This window comes from Harmonia axyridis, chromosome 5 (genome assembly GCF_914767665.1).
Source record: "Harmonia axyridis chromosome 5, icHarAxyr1.1, whole genome shotgun sequence".
Classification (NCBI taxonomy): Eukaryota; Metazoa; Arthropoda; class Insecta; order Coleoptera; family Coccinellidae; genus Harmonia; species Harmonia axyridis.
Genome location: NC_059505.1, coordinates 13,103,396 through 13,126,936, shown reverse-complemented (window position 1 = coordinate 13,126,936; position 23,541 = coordinate 13,103,396). Strand labels below are relative to the sequence as shown.

Genomic DNA, 23,541 nt, shown 5'->3' with positions numbered 1-23,541 from the left:
AAATAAATGGCACTTCCTCCATGTTTGAATTCGCTGCGACAGAAGGCACTGGCTATGTGGAAACCTTTGATGTTATGGTTCTGAAGTTGTTCAAAACTTTTCCAATGTTCAGTTACACATATTGCTTTCAAGTTATCCAAAGTTTGAATCATATCTTCTATGTTATCGATTACATTGGTTATAGACTGAACATTTTGGTGAAGAACAGAAATTGGATCAGTGTATTCAGTTGAATTGGGAAGCAACAGCCCCTCTCCTTCTTGTTCCAGGTTTTTGAAATAAATTCCGAAAGGAAAATTCTCTCACTATGACCCCCTCAGGCCAGATCTCCGGACTACAGATTGATTTGAACAACTCATCTGTTTGTACCCCAACACTGAAAGCTGAATTGCTGCCTTGCGTATTCAGCTTTTTCACTTCTATTTCCTCATTTTGATTCATTTCTCCAAGATAATCTTTTATTTGTTTTTCAGTGATGTCCTTGCCTTGAATCCTGCCAACATAGATCCATTTCCGTTTGGCTGCTCCCTTTATTATAGAGTTTGTCGTTTTTTTTGAGCCTGTGCATATTACTTCACTCCTAGGTTTAGTTTTATTTTTATTGCGTATAATCGTTGTCCATTCCCCATCCTGTGCTGACGTTTGTTTGTTGTTTATGCTGATTTGACGTTCTACGTTGACATAAGCTTTTTGACTTTTAGACGTATCAACTGCATCAGTTCTATGAGAGGGTAGTTCCAATATTCTGTGTACCGTCTTTTTGGCATATGACATTTCATTATTTTTCTCATTCCTTGTGTCTTGACTTTGACTTTTGTTATCATCTTTATATTGTCAACTTTTTTCTTTGTTTACATTTTTAACCTTTATTAAATTATCAGTTTTTTCGACATCTTCAGTATGATTTTTCAGAAGTGCATTATTTTCCATGAGTATTCTATTTTTTTCTCGAGATTCCTTGAGTAACTCTTTGATGTATGTTAACTCAATGCTCAGAATATCTTTTTCATTTCGAAGTTCGTTGATTTCTCTTGCGAGTTTTCTGATGTTTCCTTCTTCGTGCTTGCAAATTGTGGATTTTTGACCTGCGGCCTGATCCATGCATTTTGGGTGGAAAATTTCAGAGCACTTATAACACTCCACCGGTTCCACTACTTTTTTCCTGCATTGAACGCATTTAAATTCACTTTCTCTGCCAGATTTAACAGAGTCACTTTCAAACTGTTCGTCTTCGCCCGCCATCTTGAAATTGGGTATATAGTGTGGTTAAAGGTTCCGATTCGATTTCTGTAAGATGTTTCCAACTTTACGAAAACAAAGTGATACTTAACATATTAGGCAGTTCGGCAAAGTCACCTCCGTTGGCAAAGTCACACCGCTCTACCGTATGTAAATTTTTAGCACAAAATTATCATTAGTTTTCCATGAACGTCTAAAAGGTCATCGTGGTGAATGACCCTGTATAGATGTACATGACCAATGGTTCTTTTTAGTTGAATGGCCCTGTTTGCCTAGTACCCAATTAGAAGTTTATTAGTTTAGAATTAACTCCTTGTAGAAATAATTCTATATTTATCTCTAAATTTTACATATAATATGTACAGGGTGGGCAAATAAGCGAGGTAAGCGGCTTTATCTCAGGATCCACTCATCGTAGAGACTCGCGGTAAAAAATTTTACCACTAAAGTGTACAAGAGAACACACTGAAAATTGTTTTGAAGTTTAAACCTCTACCTCTAGGGGGTGTAATAGCTACCGTCGAGTAGAAAAATGAATTTTACTCGAAAATGTTTCATATAAAGTTAAAGAAAAAATATCATAACTGTAATCCTTGGAAAATTCTCTATCTTTTTGAATTGTCACTTTCGATTTTACGATATCAATTAAGGGTAGGTGAAAGGGAGAAATTTGACTGATTGAAACGCCTTAACTTCAGTTTGGCTCAACATTTTTGAGCAAATTAGATCTCGTCTGAAAGATAATATCTTGTTGATTGAGGACAAAAGTCATGATGAATTTGTTTTTGCTGCTTTCGATAGGGGGCGTTAAATCAGAAGTTCATTGTTTTGTTCATTGGACTCCGAAATTTCAAATGTAATGATAGGATTTTCTTAACAGAAACAGAAATTCCATCAAATTTGCATGAAAACACCTGAAGGCCGCAATGCGATAATTTCATGCGTTCTGAAGTTATGGCCGAAAGAAGATTTTCTTCAACTGATGCACTGCGAAAAATCAAATTGTGTTTTAAGTTCTAACAGAAACAGAAATCCCATCAAATTTGTATGAAAAAACCAAAAGGTCGCAAAGCGATAGATTCAGGCGTTCTGGAGTTATGGCCGAAAGAAGACACAATTTGGTTTTTCAGTGCATCAGTTGAAGAATATCTTTTTTCGGCCATAACTCCAGAACGCCTGAAGCTATCGCTTTGCGACCTTTTGGTTTTTTAATACAAATTTGATGTGATTTCTGTTTCTGTCAGAACTTAAAACACAATTTGATTTTTCGCAGTGCATCAGTAAGAATATCTTTCGGCCATAACCTCAGAACGCATGAAATTATCGCTTTGCGACCTTCAGGTGTTTTCATGCAAATTTGATGGAATTTCTGTTTCTGTTAAAAAAATCCTACCATTACATTTGAAATTTCGGAGTTAAATGAACAAAACAATGAACTTCTGACATAGCGCCCCCTATCGAAAGCAGCAAAAACAAATTTATCATGAGTCTTTATTGTCCTCAATCAACAACATATTATCTTTCAGACGAGATCTAATTTGCTCAAAAATGTTGAGCCAAACTGAAGTTACAGGCGTTTCAATCAGTCAGATTTCTCCCTTTCACCTACCCTTATTTAATGTCGTAAAATCGAAAGTGACAATTCAAAAAGACAGAGAATTTTCCAAGTATTACAGTGATCATATTCTTTCTTCAACTTCATATGAAACATATTCTAGTAAAATTCATTTTTCTACTCAACGGTAGCTATGCGGCCCCTAGCGGTAGAGGTATAAACTTCAAAACAATTTCCAGTGTGTTCTCTTGTAAGTACACTTTAGTGGTAAAATTTTTTATCGCGAGTCTCTACGATGAGTGGATCCTGAGATATAGCCGCTTACCTCGCTTATTTGCCCACCCTGTACATACATAAAAAATGAAATAACGTCACAATCGCATAAATAAACTGAATATAAGTAAATTGATGGAAAGTAAAGTTAGGTTAGGTCAGAAGAGTACTAATGCCAAATTCGATTTTTTATAATTCGATTGAAGATAACGGATATTTAACTTATTTGTTGATTAAGTGTAACAGTAATCACATCCGACTAAATACACGTCGCCTATGAAGAAACGTTCAACATGGTCGAATGGACATCTTGCCTGTTAGATCGGAATACCTATGCATACCGGAGCTGTTCTAGCTAAGACGCTGGGTTTGCGGCGAAGCCAAGCGCTGGAGCGTGCTGCTTTGAAAAAAAATAATCGATTCTTCGTCAGCCCTGAGCTACATAAACCATCATTTTGAACTCTTTTCAAGATTAAACGATTTTCATATTATAAGAAATAAAAACATATGGAGGTCCTAATGGAATTCTAAAAATTGGGATAATTATATTCTCTACTAAGCTAAAATAGTATTGACTTTTGAATACTTCCAGTTATGAAAGGAATCCGGCCCGTCGAGAGGGGGGAGTATGCTGAGTATATTTTTTTCACTTATCTCATTATTTATTTTACGTCAGGACCCTTCGTCTACCCTTAACATTATCTATTCCTGTTATGACTCGGGTAGGTAATATCACCCTATAGATTAAATCACATGATTAAAATTTTGAATTGGAATATATACAGGGTGGCCATTTGAAAACGAAATAGACGAGATTACAGACGAAATAAAGTTTTTCGATAGAAATGCTCGGACAGGTCGATTTCTGTTTCGAGGGGGACAATTTAAGATGTAGGTTACGGACGCATAGCGCTCCAACCCTTGCTGCTACAACCCTCACCCCCAAATTTTGAATAGGGAAGATGGGGTGAGTGATACCTCATTTGAAAGGTATTTTTATACTGATTTCCGCACAGTAATTATTTTTTCATTTTATGCATTAGTTCTCGAAATATTCTTAACTAAGTATTTGAAAATGAAGTAGTGTTTTCATGGCACTTGTAGTGTTTTGTGAAAAATCGACATTTTGAGCTTCAAAACAACCATGACTGTGGCTTCCTTCCTAACTAACTAACGCATGAATATTTCGAGAACTAATGCATAAAATGAAAAAACAATTACTGTGCTGAAATCAGTATAAAAATACCTTTAAATTGAGGTATCACTCACCCCATCTTCCCTATTCAAAAATTGAGGGTGGGGGTTGTAGCAGCAAGGGTTGAAGCGCTATGCGTCCGTAACCTACATCTTAAGTTGTCCCCCTCGAAACAGAAATCGACCTGTCCGAGCATTTCTATCGAAAAAATTTATTTCGTCTGTAATCTCGTCTGTTTCGTTTTTAAATGGCCACCCTGTATGTCGAATTCAAGTAAAATATCTTGTGAAGGATAGGTGCTATGAAAAGAAAACTTGAAAAAATTCAAACTTTAACACCCTGCGAACAAAAACAAAGGGTTTGCGGGCCGCTAGTTCTTTTTTCTTGGAATAATCCGAGAAATCTGTCATTTTTTATGTACCTCCGCTTTAGGAACGCCCTATTTAATAGCAGCTTTGCAGTTTCGTTCAATCCATTCGTATTCTTTTATACTGAGTGAACCTTGTGTCATTTTGAAGCAAAAAGTGGTCCATTTCCAAGTGGAAATATCAGTAAAGTGAAAATCCAAGTAAATGAATGGGTACATATTTTATTTCATTCTTATCGCCATCAATACATCTCGTGAAAACCCACATTAATTAACGGCGAAAAAAATTGCGTCCCAAAATGGCGAATGCGCATGAATGATTTTCTTTTCCCCCCGGGCCCGTCATTTCTGTCAACGGCCCTGAAATGAATGAATATAATTTTCCTATACAAATGTTCTATATAAATTTTTCTGCTCTGATATTATTTAGTTTAAATTCTGAATGACCTTCCTTTCAACTTTTGCAGCCACGCAGTTCGCACGCAAAACTTAAGTGTTGCAGTGGGCAGTGGCGTACCCAGACATAAATAAGCCTTGGGGGGGATAAAGAAAAAAAAATTTCAAATTTTCCTTGTTTCGAAGAAGTTTTCCAAAGAAGTTTGCTTACTCATAATAAGATTGTGATATATAAGGTTGTTAAATATAATGGATATTCCTCCTGGGGGGAATATATCCCCCCTATCCCCCCCTCCTTGGGTATGCCACTGAAGTGTTGTAAAGAAACGTTTCGAATTCCTGCGTGTCGATCAAGAACAAATGAAAATTTTGCTGTTGTCAAGGGCGTAGAGAAGTGGGGGTACTGGGGATAATTACCCCCCCAAATTTCCAAAATATAAAATTTCAGAATTCTCGCGAAGACGGAGAACGAAAATTTTTTCCATAATATGAACGAATAATCAGTTTTCTTTCCTTTGAAATCAACAAGGCAGTGAAAAATCAAACCCCTTTACGTTTTATGAGTTTATTATCGCTTTCAAGATGAATACTCTTATTGTACTACGAGCACGTCTATGTCCGAGGTTTATTATTTTCCTTTATCTATCCGCTTTGTCGGCGTCACCCCCTTATTTGTTATCTGTGATTTTTGCAATCGTCATCGATATATACTTACCTGTTGTTTTCGTTTTTTTGTATCATTCTCAACAAAATTTCAATACACTAGTTCTCAAAGAACTGAACAGAGTAATTCACATCGAAAAAATTTGGGTGCTGTGTTGTATAATTTTTTTTGTTTCATTCATATTGCAATTTATTTGTGAAGATATCAGTTTTGAATTGACTATATTTACACGGTGTTCATAAATTGGCGGTACAAATGAAAATGACAGATTTCTCGGGATCATTTTTAGAAAAAAAGTCCTATAACATGAGTCCGCAAACTCTTTGTTTTTGAGATACGGATGTTAAAGTTCAAGTTTTTTTTCTCATAGATAGCACCTTCCCTTCACAAGATATTTGACTTGAATTGGCAAAGATTCAAATTTGAAGTTTTCATCATGTGATATACTAATTTTGAATGCATATCTACAGGGTGATATTTTTCAGGAAGGGTGCCCACTTCTTTTCTTCAGAATTGTTTTTGGGTGAACCACTTTTAGTTCAGAAATATGTAAAAACAATCTCTGGTCCAGTACTTCACTTTTTGGTTTGTTGTAGTTTTGGCGTATCTGCTACCAATTTCGAGAAAAAAAAATCAAACAGCTCTCTAGTAATCTTCAGGAAAATCCAAATTATTATAAAGATCCAGTTTGTACGCTGTGATGAATAGATTAATTATTAGTTTTGGTACTTATTTACCCACTCGGTATCGGAGATTAATGAAGATTCGATAAACTGATATAATCATCACTAAAAACTACGACTACAAGAAACATACTGTATCTCGCAAACAAAGCGTTTTCCGGTTCATGTTTATGGAAGTTTTTATCAGTGAAATTACCCAAGGAATCTCTCGTTTTCCTTCGTATTCCCAATATAGAAACACCTAGTATAAGGTTAGAACAATTGAATCGGTAATAAAAAAATTATTTCGAATAATTTGGTTCAAACTTCAATATCTAACCTCTTTATCTCACATCACAGATATGAGTAAACGTTGTCATAAAAAATTTTTTTTTCAATTACCCCCAAGCAAAATGAAAGATCTACGCCCTTGCCTGTTATAGCTCGTTAAGCTGACTAAAACCCAGGTTGAATGTTCCCCAGATCGATTTCCATCGATCTGGGGAACATTCCAAACGATATTACAACGTGTTTTGCAAGTCTTTTGGAGTTCAGTTAAGAACTCAAGCCGATCGATTAGCAGCAACGTCGTATCTTTAGTGATTGGGTCCTTGATATGCATCAAAATGATCCCGATTTTCATCGATAAATCAATTTCAGTGATGAAGCCCATTTTCACCTCAGAAGCTTTTCGCGTTTCTGGTTTGGAAGATCCAAAATGATTGTTGAATAGCTTTTCCATGCTCCTATGTGTCAACGTGATGTGCTGGTAGCGTGATTGGACTTTCATTGGATTCAAATGAGGCTGGTGCAACAGTTACATTGAATGGATTGCGCTATTGAGCTATGATTAAAAATTGTTTTATATCAGGAATTGTAGGATATATTGATGTGGAAAACGTTTATTTTCAACAACACGGCGCAACATGCCACACAAACACGAAACAATCCCAATCTTGCAAGAAAAGTTTACTGGTCGTATTATTCACGAAGAGGTGATCACAATTGGCCACCGAGATCTGGTGATTTAACACCTTTAGATTTTTTTTCCTTGAGGCCATGTGAAATATAAAGTGATCCACCATCGAGTCAAGACTTATAAAATGGCGTTCGTGAAGTTATCGAGGATATACAGCCTCAAATTGGTCTTGGAAAATATCATGAATTGCATCGTTAATGGCATACCTTCCTCTGTAAGTCTGTACAATAATAATATAATTTATTCATCTTGACAATGAAATTTGATTTCTTTTAAAACAAAAATTTTTTCTTCAAAATCACAATGAAACCCCTTATTGCAAGAAGAAAACCCTTCAATTCGATAAGAAAATTTCATAGCAGGATATTTCTTGTTTCCCGCAAGGTTATCGAGATTCTCTATTGCAAGCAATTAACCAAAGAGCACTATAGATAATTGAGATACCGATGAATATTAGGATACGATACCCCTTCTGCTGGTATTCTAGGACCCTTGTTGCAAGAGTTGTGTGAATTGAATGGATATACAACGGTTGAATTGGTCTACCTACACCTAATTAAGCATGTAGAGAACTCATTAGGGAAGCTCATTTGCAGGTGGCAATCAGACATAATTACAGATTTTCAGAATGGTAAACAATTACAATAAGCAAATTGCCTTCGACCTATACCACGTTGCATTAATGCAATTATCTGAGTTTAACATAATCTGAAAGTGGATTAATCAAAATCAATGTTGACTTCAGAGAGCTATCATATAAAAAGCATAAAACAGAAAGGGGCTGATTTGACGTTAGGAGATTTGAGCCCTCATTCATTTATACCTATATTGAAATCATGGAGATAAGAATCACTCGTACAAATGAAATACAGAAATGTGATTTAATCAATTAAACAAAATTGTAGTCAGGTGTCCAGTTCGAAGGTATCACTGAATATACAGGGTGTTTCCTAAACATGCGGCAAAAATTCAGGGGGTTGTTCCTTGGACTATTCTAAGAATATTTTGTCCTTTGATGATTTTTGAAAAACCTATTTGTTTCGAAGATATAGGGGAAACAAAATTTCAGATAATAACATTTTATTATGAAAAATTACATGAAAATTCAACTCAACCTACAAAAACTGTTGAAAATGACCACCTCTAGCCAGCATACAAGCATCCAATCTTCTCCTCATTGACTGCCGAACCCTTTCAAAAACACCAGGATCATTTCTTATTAAGTTACACCCAGCAATGATCCGATTTCGCAAGTCTTTAATCTGTATTCCTTTACCATCTGCACTTATCAATTTTTAGTAAAAAAACTGGCCGTTTTTAGTAATTGGAATGTTGTTAAACAAATTTAAAAATAAATTGTACCTACTTAGTAAACACAGTGCGGTACGCATTTTTATTTAAACTATTATTAATTTTAAAAATATGAAAAATGTTGTTCGCCCTGTATCTTCGAAACAAAGAGGTTTTTCAAAAATCATCCAAGGACAAAACATGCTTAAAATAGTCCAAGGAACAACCATCTGAATTTTTGCCGCATGTTTAGGAAACACCCTGTATATTTCATTTAAAATCAGACAAGAATACGAATTCTCAAAAATGAAATATCAAAATTAAGTCAATATCGATCATTTATGATTCTTTATTGCAAGACGTTTCAAGAATTTGTAGTTTAAGATTGGATAGTAGATTTCACTCCGTATTTTGAAGTAGTTGATTAAAATAAGCAATTTTCTGAAGATCTAATTCATTTGAAGAAAGGAATGGAATTCGAACTGTTATTGCAGTAGGTACCATGAAAATGTTTTTTTTTTTCGAATTGGTGATTAAACATACAGACCAATTGATTAACGAATCGTCTAATTCAAGTGTAATATCATGAATTCGGAGATCAGATCTTCAACCCAAGAAAGATCACAAGGTTTTCCGTACCTTCATTGACTTTAAAGCAATATTTCTCAAAGGTTTGGGAAACATGTCATTTCTACCCGAAATGATTTCCAATTGTATCTTACCTCCCAGATACTATAGAACTGCTAGATTAAGGTCACGCAAAACTTCATGGCTTAAATACCTAAAATACCTTCCTTCAATCTGATGAAAATGACAAGGAAAATTTGGCGTTCGGAATGGAGTTCTTGTAATGTCTTCAACATAAGTCTAATCGTTGATCGTTCAGAGAAAGTTCTAGATTTCAATCTTCCTAGGAAAATTCGGTGAATTTCAAATCGACTTAGAACTGGTTATGATCGTTGCAATAGTGTGCTCTTCAAATGGCATTCTATTGATAGCCCACTATTTAAGTGTGGTGTAGAAGAAACCATTGACCACTTGGAAATACTTGTTTGATTTATAAATTTCATGGTGGTTTTCAAGCTATTCATTCAGTTTCAGATTACTTTTAGAATGCGTCGCTTACTTCAAATCAATATAATGGAAACTAACATTTATTACTTCTTTATTACTCTGTTGTTTTCGCATTTTTTGTTCTCAGATTTAGTTATAAAGACGTCAATCGTTGGTGAAGAGAATTAATGGAGAAGATTTTGTTAGGATGAAGAGGAAGTCCTTCAATATAAATAAGTCAGATTATTTTGTGAACAAATACACGAACCAGTCACTTTACCTATACCTATACAGGGAGACAGAGTTTTTGCTGAGGTTTTCATCTGTGCTCTTGCATCATACGTTGAAATGTATGATGCCCGTGTACATGTCCTCTGCTAATATTGAGACTCGGTTTGGGATTATATCTACACATGAGTTGTTGTTTGGAGTTGATATATTTTTGTATTACTCTCTCAAGAAACAAAGATATATATCCTTCCCTTGAAATTATTTGATGACCATTTCGCACATTTGTGACTGTATGTCCTCGATCATCTCACGACTTCCATATTTGAGGTGTTGAATCGATTGTGAAGAATTATTGCCATATATCTAATCTTTCACGTAGCCAAAAGGAAAAAGTCTAAAGGTGTTGAATCATAAGATCTGGAATGCTAATTGTGATCGCCGCTTCGATAAATAGAAAATTGTTATTTCAAAATTGCGAATGTTGCTTGTGTGGCACGCAGCGCAGTCTTGTTGAAAATGAACGTCGTCCACAATTCTGGCCATAAAAAATTATTTATCATAGCTGGGTAGTAGAATCCATTCGCCGAAACAATTGCATCAGCCTCAATTGGGCTTTTTTCCAAGAGTTTTACTATTGCCGGCCGATGTTTCACGAGGACCCAAAAGTGCTTTAGTTTTACGAACTGTGCAAAATTTTCACATTTTCAATACATTGTTGTAACGTGCATCCTTACATTTTTAATTTTGTTTTTAATTGTCAAATAGCAAAATTGGACAGCTTTAACTGTGACAACTGCCTAGATAACGAGGAGCTATTCAAAATGAAACCCCTTATCGGAAACATTTGTCAACTTCATTCAAAACTCACACAAACTAAAAACATACCAAATATAACTGTGTTTGAATATTTCCTTCTATCAAATGGAATATATGTATAAATATTCGAGAAAATCATTGACTTGGGGCATTGGGAGCTTCTGAGTTCTCGTCATTCATGCACCTATTGGAGACCACAGAACTGTTGAAATTAATTTATTATATCAGATAAGATTTATTATGTCATTGTTGTCGGTTATTTTATCTAGATGAGTTCTGATGAAACCGTGACGGCAAAATTTTCACCACTTCTGTAGAGAATTTTTACAATTTCAATGCGTTGTTGGGGCGTGTATTGATCCATTTTTAGTAATGGCGTAGTTTTATTATAGAATCAGACATAGAACTACAGTCGACTCGAAATTTTCGATAATATAAATTATTTTCATTCATTTTGAAAAAAAGTGTTTAAGTCGAAAAATAACCATAGTTGGAAAGTCTAAAACACAAAAATTACCTCCATAACTCTAAATCAGTAGTAAATTCGAAACTCCGCCGCACAAGTCGCAACGTGTCGGTAAATCGATAGTATTTAATGGTGTGGATTTTATTCGATTGTTTCCATCGAAAATATAAGTGACAAACGCGTTCCTATTAGTTACAAGTAGAAGAAGATTACCGACTTCTTCATCAGAAAATTATAGTTTTATGGGCGGTAGTGTGAAGGGTGTTCCAAATTCGATGCTCACTGAAAGCATCTCGAGAACTATAAAACTTGGGAAAAAAATCTTCAAGGACCCCGATCTCATTTTTTGGAATAATAATAAGATATCAGAAAGCAGATCATAGATAACTTAATTCGTTCTCGAGTTACGGGGCGTTTCTGAAAAATGAATGTTTCAAAATTTCGTTTTAAGTATATTGGTTTCTTTTCGAGATATTGAAAAAATTCGCTAATTTTTATGGTTTATACATAACATATCATAGAAATTCTAAAACCATTTTAGAGATGTAGAGAGGAGTTGGTGTTTCTTGAATGGGATACACTATATTTCTCAACGCATCGCGTTACGCGTTATCGGTTTTTCAAAAATGTCATCCGTTTCGAAGATATTAAGTGTTTTCGACTGAAAATAAACGAATAATAACACTTTAAATTGATGAACTCTTTTGACGTTTTGGGCCCTAAATTAGACTCTTTCATCAGACAAATCCTTAAAATATTCAGAATTTGTCGATTGACATGTGTCAATACACAGAGCCGTTGATCTGTTTCATTTTGAAATTTTCTAATGTCAATTCATTTTTCAGTAAATTCTTTCAAATACGATATACTCCTATTAGGGCTGGGACTTTTTCGCCTTTTTGTATTCGAATATTCATCCATAAATTTATTCGATTATTCGAATAATTCATTCAAACAAATATTCATGCTTGATTATTCATGAGTAGTCATGAATATTCAACTATTCGTTGATTATTCAATGATTATTCAGTGATTATTCAATGATTATTCAGTGATTATTCAATGATTATTCAGTGATTATTCAGTGATTAATCGATGATTAATCAATGATTATTCAGTGATTATTCAGTGATTATTCAATGAATATTCAGTGATTATTCAATGAATATTCAGTCAATATTCAATGAATATTCAGTCAATATTCAGTGTTTTAATGAACCAATAAAATCCGAGCGTTTTGATGAGTGAATATACCCTTTGCGACGTGGTATAATCGTTTTGGTGTTTTGCCTCTCGCCATATACGCTCTATTAGTGTGACGTCACACACCGCCATTTTTGGTTCTCCTGTCAGTGTTCGGAATCCAAACAAGTACGGTCTCGGTGAAGGAATTGGCTTATTTTCATAAATAAGAGTATTTGAGGAACGATTTCAGTATTAATTGATAGATAAAAGGAATGACAATTTGTTTGTTTGGATTCCGAACACTGACAGGAGAACTAAAATGGCAGTGTGTGACGTCATCACTAATAGAGCGTATTGCGATCATTTCCACAGTAGCGTAATTGGACGTTCGCCAAAAAAATAAAAGTCAAGCTCAGTGAAATGTCATTGAATTTTGCAAAAGGCAGCGCTGCGATTGAAGTTGAAATGAGAAATAAAAAATTTAATTTATATTTTGATTATACGAACCTCTTCACTCGACGTATTTCGCGAAACACCAGTTGAGTTGCGCTCTCGTGACTCGGTGTATAATCGAATATTTTCTGTGCTATTATGATATAAATGTTTATTCAATGAATATTAAAAATATTCTATGATTATTCAGTTAATACTTATTCGAAAAGTCCACTCAAAAAACATAGTCACGCATGATTGGATTAGATCTTCTTTGAGATCTAGCGAAAAATATGCATAAATATTTGACAGATCTATTTAATGAACAGGTAATGTTGAGAAAGTTTACTTTAATCTGATGCATAAATGTAAAAACATTTCTTTATTCCTGGAAAAGTCGGGAGTATTGTGGTTTCACCGAAAAAATTGTCCTATTTTTATAATTAAATTGTCGTTTGGTAAAAACAGAGATTTTTTTATCACATGACAACGTACAAAATACAATAGATCCTTAAATAGACGCAGTAAAACCTACGCTGGGACAATACAATCTACATAGACCCTTTACAGGTCTAGAGGTACAAAAAGGATGATCAAGCGGATTCTGAGAACATTAAATTCTTCAAGAATACACTTCGTGATCAATTATACGGAATTTTCAAAAAAAACTTTGTTTTCTGATTCTGTTTCGGTTTTGTTAGGGAAGGATGTTACTTCAATGGATGTGTGTACAGTTTAAGACCATAGATTTAAAAGAATATAAAGATTCGTCGGTTCGCAATTCAGAATACACAAAACAATATTTGACCACTGAAATAGAACAATGTCTAGAAATAGAAATGCATACGGAATAGGAAGGAAAGGTTACATTTTCGAATGTAGAATCTTATATTATTATTATATTATTAGAACTCTTTATTGCTAAATTCATATGTTAGAATCTTATATTCCATTTTTATATTTTTTCATTGAAAATTTTATTAATTTTTCTTTGGCTGAATACCTTTTTCTACTACTATTAAATGAATAATTTTAATTCAATTGTATCTATCAATTTCGATATTATGTAATTTCCAGTAATTTCAATATTAATGAAACGATTTGTCCGTTGTGAATCACAAAACCTTGTTTTAATCATTCCTGAATAGTGAGTCAAGTGATCATTCAAACTTTCATTCGTAACTTCATAAATATCCAACTACTCACTGAATAGAAAACTATTCACTGATTATTCATGAATAGAAAAGTAGTCATTGATTATTCAACTATTCAGTGAATACTCGACTATTCACTGATTATTCATTAATAGAAAAGTAGTCATTAATTATTCAACTATTCAGTGAATACTCGACTATTCACTGATTATTCATGAATAGAAAAGTAGTCATTGATTATTCAACTATTCAGTGAATATTCATGATTATTCGAAAAAAGTAAAATGCAATTATTCGAATAATTATTCAATGATTATTCGAATATTCAAATCATTCATTCATGATTCCCAGCCCTAACTCCTATACTATAGGGAATAAATTTCACTTTTCTTTACCTCTATAACTCGAATTTTCATTTGGTTTACCACTATATCGCATTACCTCTCTGTAAGTCGAATTTAATCAATTGACCTGTACAACTCGAACTACGCTTGTGTCGAACTATACGTAATTCGAAGAAAAATATAAAATATTAACTGAATAACATCATTATTATTATTTGAAAATATCTACGGTTGGACATTATTTATATTTCGTAGATTATTCTTAATTGATATCGTCGCTATTGAACCTTACCACCAATTCACAACATACAATAGTGAAAATTTTTGCAGATGCCAAAGCCGTGGTTGACAAACTTGAACAGGTAAAATAATTATGAGCTGTCACGTAGGCGTCTGTGTTTGATATTAGCGGCACGTTCAATAGGTATCTTAAGCCTAGGGGCTTCATTGTGTAACCAGCCTGCCAAAAAGGATTCATGGAAATGAGCAATTATACAAATATAGGACAAACGGTAGGAATTTCGAACAGCGGGTTAATGGGGAAACCTTTAAGGAATTAATCAATAATATTAGGCAACAACTGTTTTAATACACTAACTGACAAAGAAACTGCAACACACAGAAGGAGCTGTTTAAATTTTTAATTTTTTTTTTTGTAAAACATAGTATAGCAAGAAGTAAATGATTCAACTTAGAGAAAAAATTCGTGAAGGCTTTTTCATGTAAACAATTTTTGTTACTTAAATATTGTAGTTATTTTCTGAAAGTTTTTAAATTTTACAAGAAACCAGCTGTTCGAGGAGATCGAAAGTCGATGTTAAGTTGTTGTTAAAATGATTAGAGAACGTCTACGCGGATTTTATCGCCAGCTTTGTGAATTTGAAAGAGGTCGAATCATTCGTCAACGGGAGGCGGGGTTGTCATTTTGAGAAATCGCTAACCGTACGAACAGAAATCCAACTACTGTTATAAGATGTCAAGCGTGGTTTGATAATGCCCAAAATCGAATAAGAGTAGGCACCGGATGTCAAAGGAGCACAAATGATCAACGTCTAAGACTAATGATCATTAGAGACCGATTTGCGACAGCTCGATTTTTGGCCGATGAGTGGTTAGGAGAACAAGGCCATCCTGTAAATGTCCGAACGGTTTACCGCAGGGTAAGGTCTTTTGGAACCCAGCATTACGACCCCATCTTGTGTAACGTCTGACGGTTGAGCATCGCCGGCAACGATTACAGTGGTGCAGAAAACGTCAACATTGGAAAGTGGAATGATATCACGTCGTCTTTTCTGATGAATCTCGATTCTCCTTGGGTGTACATGATGACCAAGGAAGGGTTAGACGACGTCGGGAAGAAAGAAGTGAACCTCAGTTTGATATTGAGCGTCATGTCAGTAGGCATTATGGTATGGTGTGATATTACACGTGCAAGGAGGTCACCTTAAGTCTTTATTCTAGGTAACATAACAGCGTTACCTTCAAGAAAAAGTGGAGCCATATGTTCTCCCTCACCTTAACCGGCTCGAGAATCCAATATTTCGTCAACATTATACCCGACCTCATGTTGCCGGAGTTAGTTTAAACTTTTTCGATACGACTCATGTGAATATTTTAACATGGCTGCCCAGATCCCCCGATCTCTCGTCCATAGAGCACGTTTGGGACATCATGGGTAGAAGGCTTGGAAATTTACCCAAGCCCCCACAAACTTTGGCGGCTCTGAGCCATGAAGTAAAGGTTGCTCGGTATAGTATCCCTCAAGAAGAAATAGACCATCTTATTGCATCAATGCCGAGACGTGTTGGGGAGTGTATAGATAATCGCGGTGGACCAATACATTATTAACAAATTTAGGGAAAAAATTGTGAACTCTTTTTTTTTCTCCATATTTCAATCATTTTTTCCTATTCTCTCATGAAAATATCTTCTATAAGTATTGTACTTCTACTATCGAATTTAATATTGAATAACTGGTGGACATTACTCAAAGCTATCCTTGAATATCCATAGTTAAGCCTAATGGTACGTTATTGGAATTCCATTTCCAATAAAATTAGTTCGCTTGCTGCTCACATTCTATAGCTTTTCCCAGTGAGTATGCAGTGTAATGAAATTCAATAGGTACTTACTATAATCAGATCTGGTAATTACCTATCCAACGGAATTTATCCAATCCTTCAGTGTACTGAAGTTGTATATAGCTACCAAAATTTAATATAATAAATTAATTGCAGGCTTCAGTTTAACATTTATCAACTTAAACTTAAACTCAAGGGCGTAGATATTTTTTTTTTCTTGGGGGGGTTAATTAAAAAAAATTTTTGAAGACATCATTCACTTATATCTGTAGAGATAGAAAAAAAGTTTGAACCGAATTATTCGAAATATTTTTTTTCATTACCAATTCGGTTGTTCTTAACTTTTACTGCATGTTCCTAAATTAGAGTTACGAAGGAATATGAGAGATTTCTTGGATAATTTTAAGAATAAAAGTACCATTAATATGAGCCCGCAAACACTTTGTTAACGAGATACAGGGTTTTTCTAGTATGTCGTACTTTTTAGTGATGCTAATATCAGTTTATCAAATCATTATTAATCTTCGCTACAGAGTGGGTGAATAAGTACCAAAACTTACAATTCATTCATTCATTATAGCCTACTTGCTGGATCTTTATAATATGTAATTTGCATTTTCCTGAGGATTGCTAGAGTGCTGTTTGAAATTTTTTGCGCAAAATCGATAGCATATAAGATAAAACTATAACAAACCAAAAAGTGTAGTACTGGACCAGCGTTTTATTTTACATTTTTCTAAACTACCAGCGGTTCACAAAAAATTAGTTCTGAATTTATGAATCAGGCACCCTTCCAGAAAAAATATCACTGTGTGGATTTGCATTCAAAATTAGCATATTACATGATGAAAACTTTAAATTGGAATATCTATTGCCAATTCAAATTGATTATCTTGTGAAGGGAATGTTCTATAAGAAAAACTTGAACTTTAACACCTGTATCTCGAAAACAAAATGTTTAGGGACTGATGTTATAGGAATTTTTTTCGAGAAATCTGTCATTTTCATTTGTACTTCCAATTTAGGAACACCGTGAAGTTATAGTCAATTCAAAACTGATGTTTTCACAAATGAATTGCAATTTGAATGAAACACAATGGTATAGTATATCCAAAGTCACTTGGAGGAAGCCTGAATATTTCAATTATACAAGGGTTGTCCAAGTTTTCCCAAATTCCTTTGGAATTTATGAAAATATTGCTATCAATACTCTCAAATAAACCCCGGTATTTAGCAAATCGTCTTGGAAACAAGAATGTCCCGATTAGATTGATCTTATTGGCTGAATATTTCCCCTCGTATTCCCCTTTCAACTTTGAAAGCGTTTTTGGTTACACTCATTGACTGCATCTATCACTTCTTAATTACCTTCTAATAATTCGCATAGATCAGTGTGGTCCATAGGGGTATTATTGAAATGCATTTTTACGTAGTTTTAGTTCGTTGTCTGACTGATGCTTTTAATGATTTCGACTATGATGTTCGGCACAATTCTATGGCTTATGTAAAAAAAGATGAATATTTCGCATTCAAATCTATTCCTGCATTTACTTTCAAAGTCAGAATTGATATATGACGGGTTCTGAAGAAAATGATTTCGCATCCTAAATATTTTCATTCCACTGAAGGAAGAATTGATTAAAATGAGATTAACCAACAAAATTCTCATTACATTTTCTGATTTTAGCAATGTTATTACTGGTTTGAGAAATCATATAGAATAGGCATATGATGTTGAGGCTCTTAGTACGTCAAATTAGCAGCTACGTAGCCAAATCGAAAAATCAATCAAGTATTTTATAGAAATATTTCACCATTTCCTGCTATCAGTCGGGACAGTTTTAATAATAGGCTACATATATCTTTGAATATTCATTCTGATTCTGAATACGAAAAATTTAAGAGTTATCGAGGAAAAATTGAACTGAGGAAATACTACAATTTCTAACTGAGTGGAGTAGTCTATGACTCGGTCTATGACTTCCGGAAAACATAGAAACTAAAATCGAAATTTGGTAACTAAATTTGACATTTCATGAAATGTCATTAATTATTCGTAATTGAAAATTTTATTGGTTTATGGATTTTCAACCATCTTAACGAATAATTTATTACAATCCATGAAATTTCGACTTTTTCGTTTCTTTTTATGTTTTATGGAAGTCATAGACTACTATATGCAATGAGAAATTGCAGTTTTCCTTAGTTCATGTTTTTCCTCGATAACTCTTTAAGTATAGGATTTGCTTGAGACCACTCTCTCTTTATACCTACGTAAAATTGACTGAATGAATAAAAAATATAGGTTTTTTTCAAAAAACTTTTTGAGGGACTTGATGTCACTCAAGGATCTGGAGGTCATGCACCTCTTCTACCCTAGTTTGTCTTACTTCTGACAGAACATTTCCGAATTCATCTCAAACATCGTGCTCTACTAATTCTATGCAACGATCAGTTCATCATCGTTGATAACGTTCCTTGATAGTATATTACAGGTCGAGAATAAAGAATAATCAAATTATAACACCGTAGAATGACATAGTATCATTTTTGATGGAACAGCGAAAGCTACTCACGTCACAAATTTTCTGAAAGAATCGACATCTGAGTCCCATACATACGCAAAAATATTATTTTCAACTCAAGGGTTTGAAAAGTGTGCGCCTATGGTTTATGACTGTTTTGCAATTAATTATCTCTGGCCAAGCGTTTTTATAGACTAGTTCAAGTGACTTTGGATATACTATACAACACATCTCAGCCAATTTTTTATGCGGATCATACTCAGTTCAGTTCTTCGAAAACTCCAGTATTGACAATTTTTGACGAGAATGATACAAAAAACCGAAAACAACTGGTAGGTGTATGCTGATGGCGAGTATATTTTAAGAAGAATTAATTGGCGAGTATATTTTAAGAAGAATTAATTTTTATTTCATTGCAAAGAAGAAGGTGTGCCATTATCGATGAGAAACGATATCAGCCAAATGGCCGCCAAAACCAGTTCTCAAATGTATGTCTGTATGTCCTCCATAACTTCACGAATTCCTTTTTTGAGGTCTTGATTCGATGGTGGAGCATTAACATAGACCTCATTTCTCTTGTGGCCCAAAGTACAGGGACCGTATTCTCGACAAGTGATCTTTCAAAACGTATATGTTCATTCAGTGTAATTAGCACTGAAAGAACGTATACGTTTTGAAAGATCACTTGTCGAGAATACGGTCCCTGAGTCTGAAGGTGTTTCATCAGAAGATCTCGGTGGCCATTTATCGAATTAGCAAAGTTTTCAAATGAAGAAAACAGAATATATAGTTATATAACTTTAACCACATTTTTTGTAAATTACATTGTATCTGTTTTTGTCATATTCAATGAGGGGGTTTAAATGATGTTTGAACCTTAATGGATGTCTCACCGTCTTAGTCTCATTCAGTGCCCAGTAGCTTACTCCATATTTTTTGGATGCATTGGTTTCTAATGTATCATTCGTAGATGAGCAGATTTCAAAATGCGGCAGTTTTACAATCAACTGAGCCATTTAGGGATGAGCCTCTTTAGAGAAAACGATTTTTCACGTGAAATTAGCATGCACTTGATGTTCAAGAATCCAATTAGTGGCGTCATCTTATTTTCTGCTCATGTATTCAATATATATCTTGTTTCACAACAGTAATGGCGTAACTGCGAAGTATTCTTATTATCACGTTCTGAAAATTCTTATGAACTAAGTAGACAGTAATCGATACTTCAATGGATCAACTCTTATAATTTCCTAATTATTCGGCGCCTTCATCTTGTAAGAATATGTAGACGAGAAGGAATATTTCGTGGTCGTATTTCAGTTAAACTTTCCGATATTCTTAAGAGGGAACACCACCATGTATGTGGCTGCTCAGTTCAAAACGGAATAAGAGATAATTCTTCTTACAAATCAACATTTTTATGGGATTTTCACATACTTTCCTTAAGCAATGATCTACCTTGTAGAAAGTAAAAATTTTCAATTTACGAATGAAAAAAAAATCGATAACTTTTCGTTTTTTGCAAAAAAATTTATGATATTTTCTATGTCAGAAGCATTGATATATTTTTTAAATATTCATAAAAAAACTTACCAAAAATCATTACAAAAGAGGTAGAACTATAATTTTGTGAAAAATATAATCGACCGTCATACAGTGCTGCCCGCTACTTATTTGCTTTGAAAAAAAAAGAAGATGAAGTGAATGTACCGGGTTTTTCACCATAATTTGACCCCCCCTTTAACTTTGTTACTGAAAGAGGTACAAAAAAATGTTTTCTACAAAAGTTTCACGAAATCGACTAATGTTTTTTAAAATGATTTCACAAAATGAAATATATACAGAATGGGCAACATATTGATTGCAACTTCATTTTTTCAAATGAAACAACCTGTATATTTTTCTATATTTGACTAGCTCTTTTTCCCCTGATTTCGAATATATAACATAGGTTTGGCCTATCTCTCTTATTCTGATTACCACAGAGTTTCAAATTTCAAGAACCACCTGGCAAGCTAAGTAATCAGTTTTCAAGTGGAGAAAACGATGCGATGATTCAAAATGCCCTTTCTTGAGTTATCTCGTTGGTAACGATATATGACATACGTTTGTCATTGAATGAAACTATTCATCGGATATGCACTACACAGAAGCGAAAAAATTTGAAATTGAAGACCAATAAATATAAGAAAGCTACAAGGAGAGAATATAGATATGGAGTTGCACCAAATCATCCAAATCCAATTTATAGTGAAAAACGTATGTCATATCGTTGCCAACGAGATAACTCAAAAAAGGGCATTTCGAGTTATCGCAGCCTACCACTTGAAAACTGATTACTGAGCATGCCAGGTGGTTCTTAAAACTTGAAACTCTCTGGTACTCAGAATAAGAGTAATAGACCAAACATATATTATATATTCGAATTCAGGGGAAAAAGAGCTGGCCAGATATAGAAAAATATAAAGGGTGTTCCATTTGAAAAAATGAAGTTGCAATCAATATTTTGCCCACTCTGTATATATTTCGTTTTGTGAAATCACTTTGGAAAACACTAATCGATTTCGTGCAGCTTTTGTAGAAAACATTTTTTTGTACCTCTTTTAGTAACAAAGTTAAAGGGGGGGTCAAATTATGGTGAAAAACCCGGTACAACTTCGTACACCGTAAAAATTTTGGTCATTGCAGGAGCGCCATAGGGAAAATGAATGGGTATCACAGTTTCACTGATACGCGAAAAGCCTCTTGGTGTTAAGCCCTCTTAACCCCGATAGACTAACAGGTATGATTTGCAGCAATAGATAGATAGATGTTGTTATCCTCATGTATTCCTACACAATCAATATAAAACTTTTCAAAAATCAAACCTGTTAATATTTGGTTAGGTTACAAAGTTCGTAAGTTTATACCAATTATGACCGAAAGGTAGTGATTATTCACTTACAAAGCAACTTTCTTCGAAACTTTGAAACATTGCGATATCCAAGAAGTAGGTACCTAGATCTCAGCAAGAATATACTTACCTACCTCCTAACAGCTTGTTTTCATTTATTTCTATAATTTGCATTTCTTACGCGGTATTTAAAGAATCATATCTTTTAAAATCTAGATGTCATCAAGATCTTCTGATCAAATGGTGAAATGAGTTTTCATTTTTATGATATGATCGTCTCTTTTCAATCTTTTACTGTTCATTGCTACTACTTTATCTAGTTTTTTTTTGTAGATTGTTCTAATTTCACATTGTTTGATTTGGAATTTTCGTTTTTCTGTTGTACGAATTTGTCTTTGATTGTTGACCGAATTTATATTCCATGTGAATCAAAAGTGTTGGCTACATTTGAATTGAAAATACTCTTCAATTCATAACTTTCAAATGATTCGAAGTTCTCAAGGTCATCTAGTCAAGAAGGAAAAGTTGATATGATTACCATAGTAAGCTTCAACTCCTGTGGTTCTGTTGCTAATCTAGCTGAATAAATTATTATTTTAGAGTATATTGCTAATCTAGCTGAATAAATTATTATTTTAGAGTATACTAGCTGACCCGGCAAACTTCGTACCGCCCTATAATCAAGAAATGTATGTTACCTTTTCATCTGAATTAAGTTAATTTCTTTATTATGTTCGAGCAACACAATGCAGGGGCTTCATTTTCAAACTTAAATGCCTTGCAATATTGACAAATAACGTTCTTTGTTATAATTAAATGCAGCTCTATAGGGGTTAAACGCAACACTTCTATTTTGTTGGTTCCGGTTCCATCGATTCCGTTCAACTTCATTCCGCGTTTCTCGTTGCTCATCAGTTTGACTTGCTTTTGTATTTCTTTGACTTGCAGCATTACGGGTTCTGCTACTTAAGTTTGTACGTCTAATTGCCGGCATCTTTAGAAACAAAATTCAACAGAAAATAAAAAAAGGAACTTGAAATTATAAACTCTGAATAAGAATTTATCGTACTACAATTATAATATTTGATTGCCATCTTGCAACCTTATTGCGGATCTGTGGATAGATTAAAAACGATAAAAATCGGGATTTAAAAATAGGGGTTGATCGTATAAGAGTGAAAATTGAGAGAGATATGAAATTTTTTATTCTGTCATGACAAATTAAAAATAATTCTTACCAAAAAAATTGAAGTTTATAATTCACAAAAAAAAATAGGGGTTGATCGTAGAGGGGTGAAAATTGAGAGTCATATGAGATTTTCCATTTAAAGTCATGATAGAATAAAAAAAAATTTTTGCCAAAAAATTAATGCTTATAATTAACAAATAAAAAATAAGGGTTGAACGTAGAGGGGTGAAAAATTGAGAGTCATATGAGATTTTTCATTATGAGTCATAACAAAATAAAAAAAAATTCTTGCAAAAAAAATAAAACTTTTTAATTACCAAATAAAAAATAAGGGTTGATCGTAGAGGGGTGAAAATTTAGGGTTGCATGTATTTTTGTATGATGTATCATAAAAAAATAAAAACAAAAAATTTTGTCTGAAAAATAAAAAAAAAATTAAGGGGTGGATCACCCTTAACATTTAGGGGGATGAAAAATAGATGTTGTCCGATTCTCCCCCCTGACTAATATCCTCGCTAAGGATCACGAAAATCGGTCAAGCCGTTTCGGAGG

General features: G+C 33.9%; 1 protein-coding gene across 4 annotated transcripts in view; it reads left to right on the top strand.

Moving 5' to 3' along the window:
- Positions 1-23,541, top strand: part of LOC123679769 (potassium voltage-gated channel subfamily H member 8) — a 444,333-nt gene that overhangs the window by 109,338 nt on the left and 311,454 nt on the right. The window lies entirely within an intron of this gene.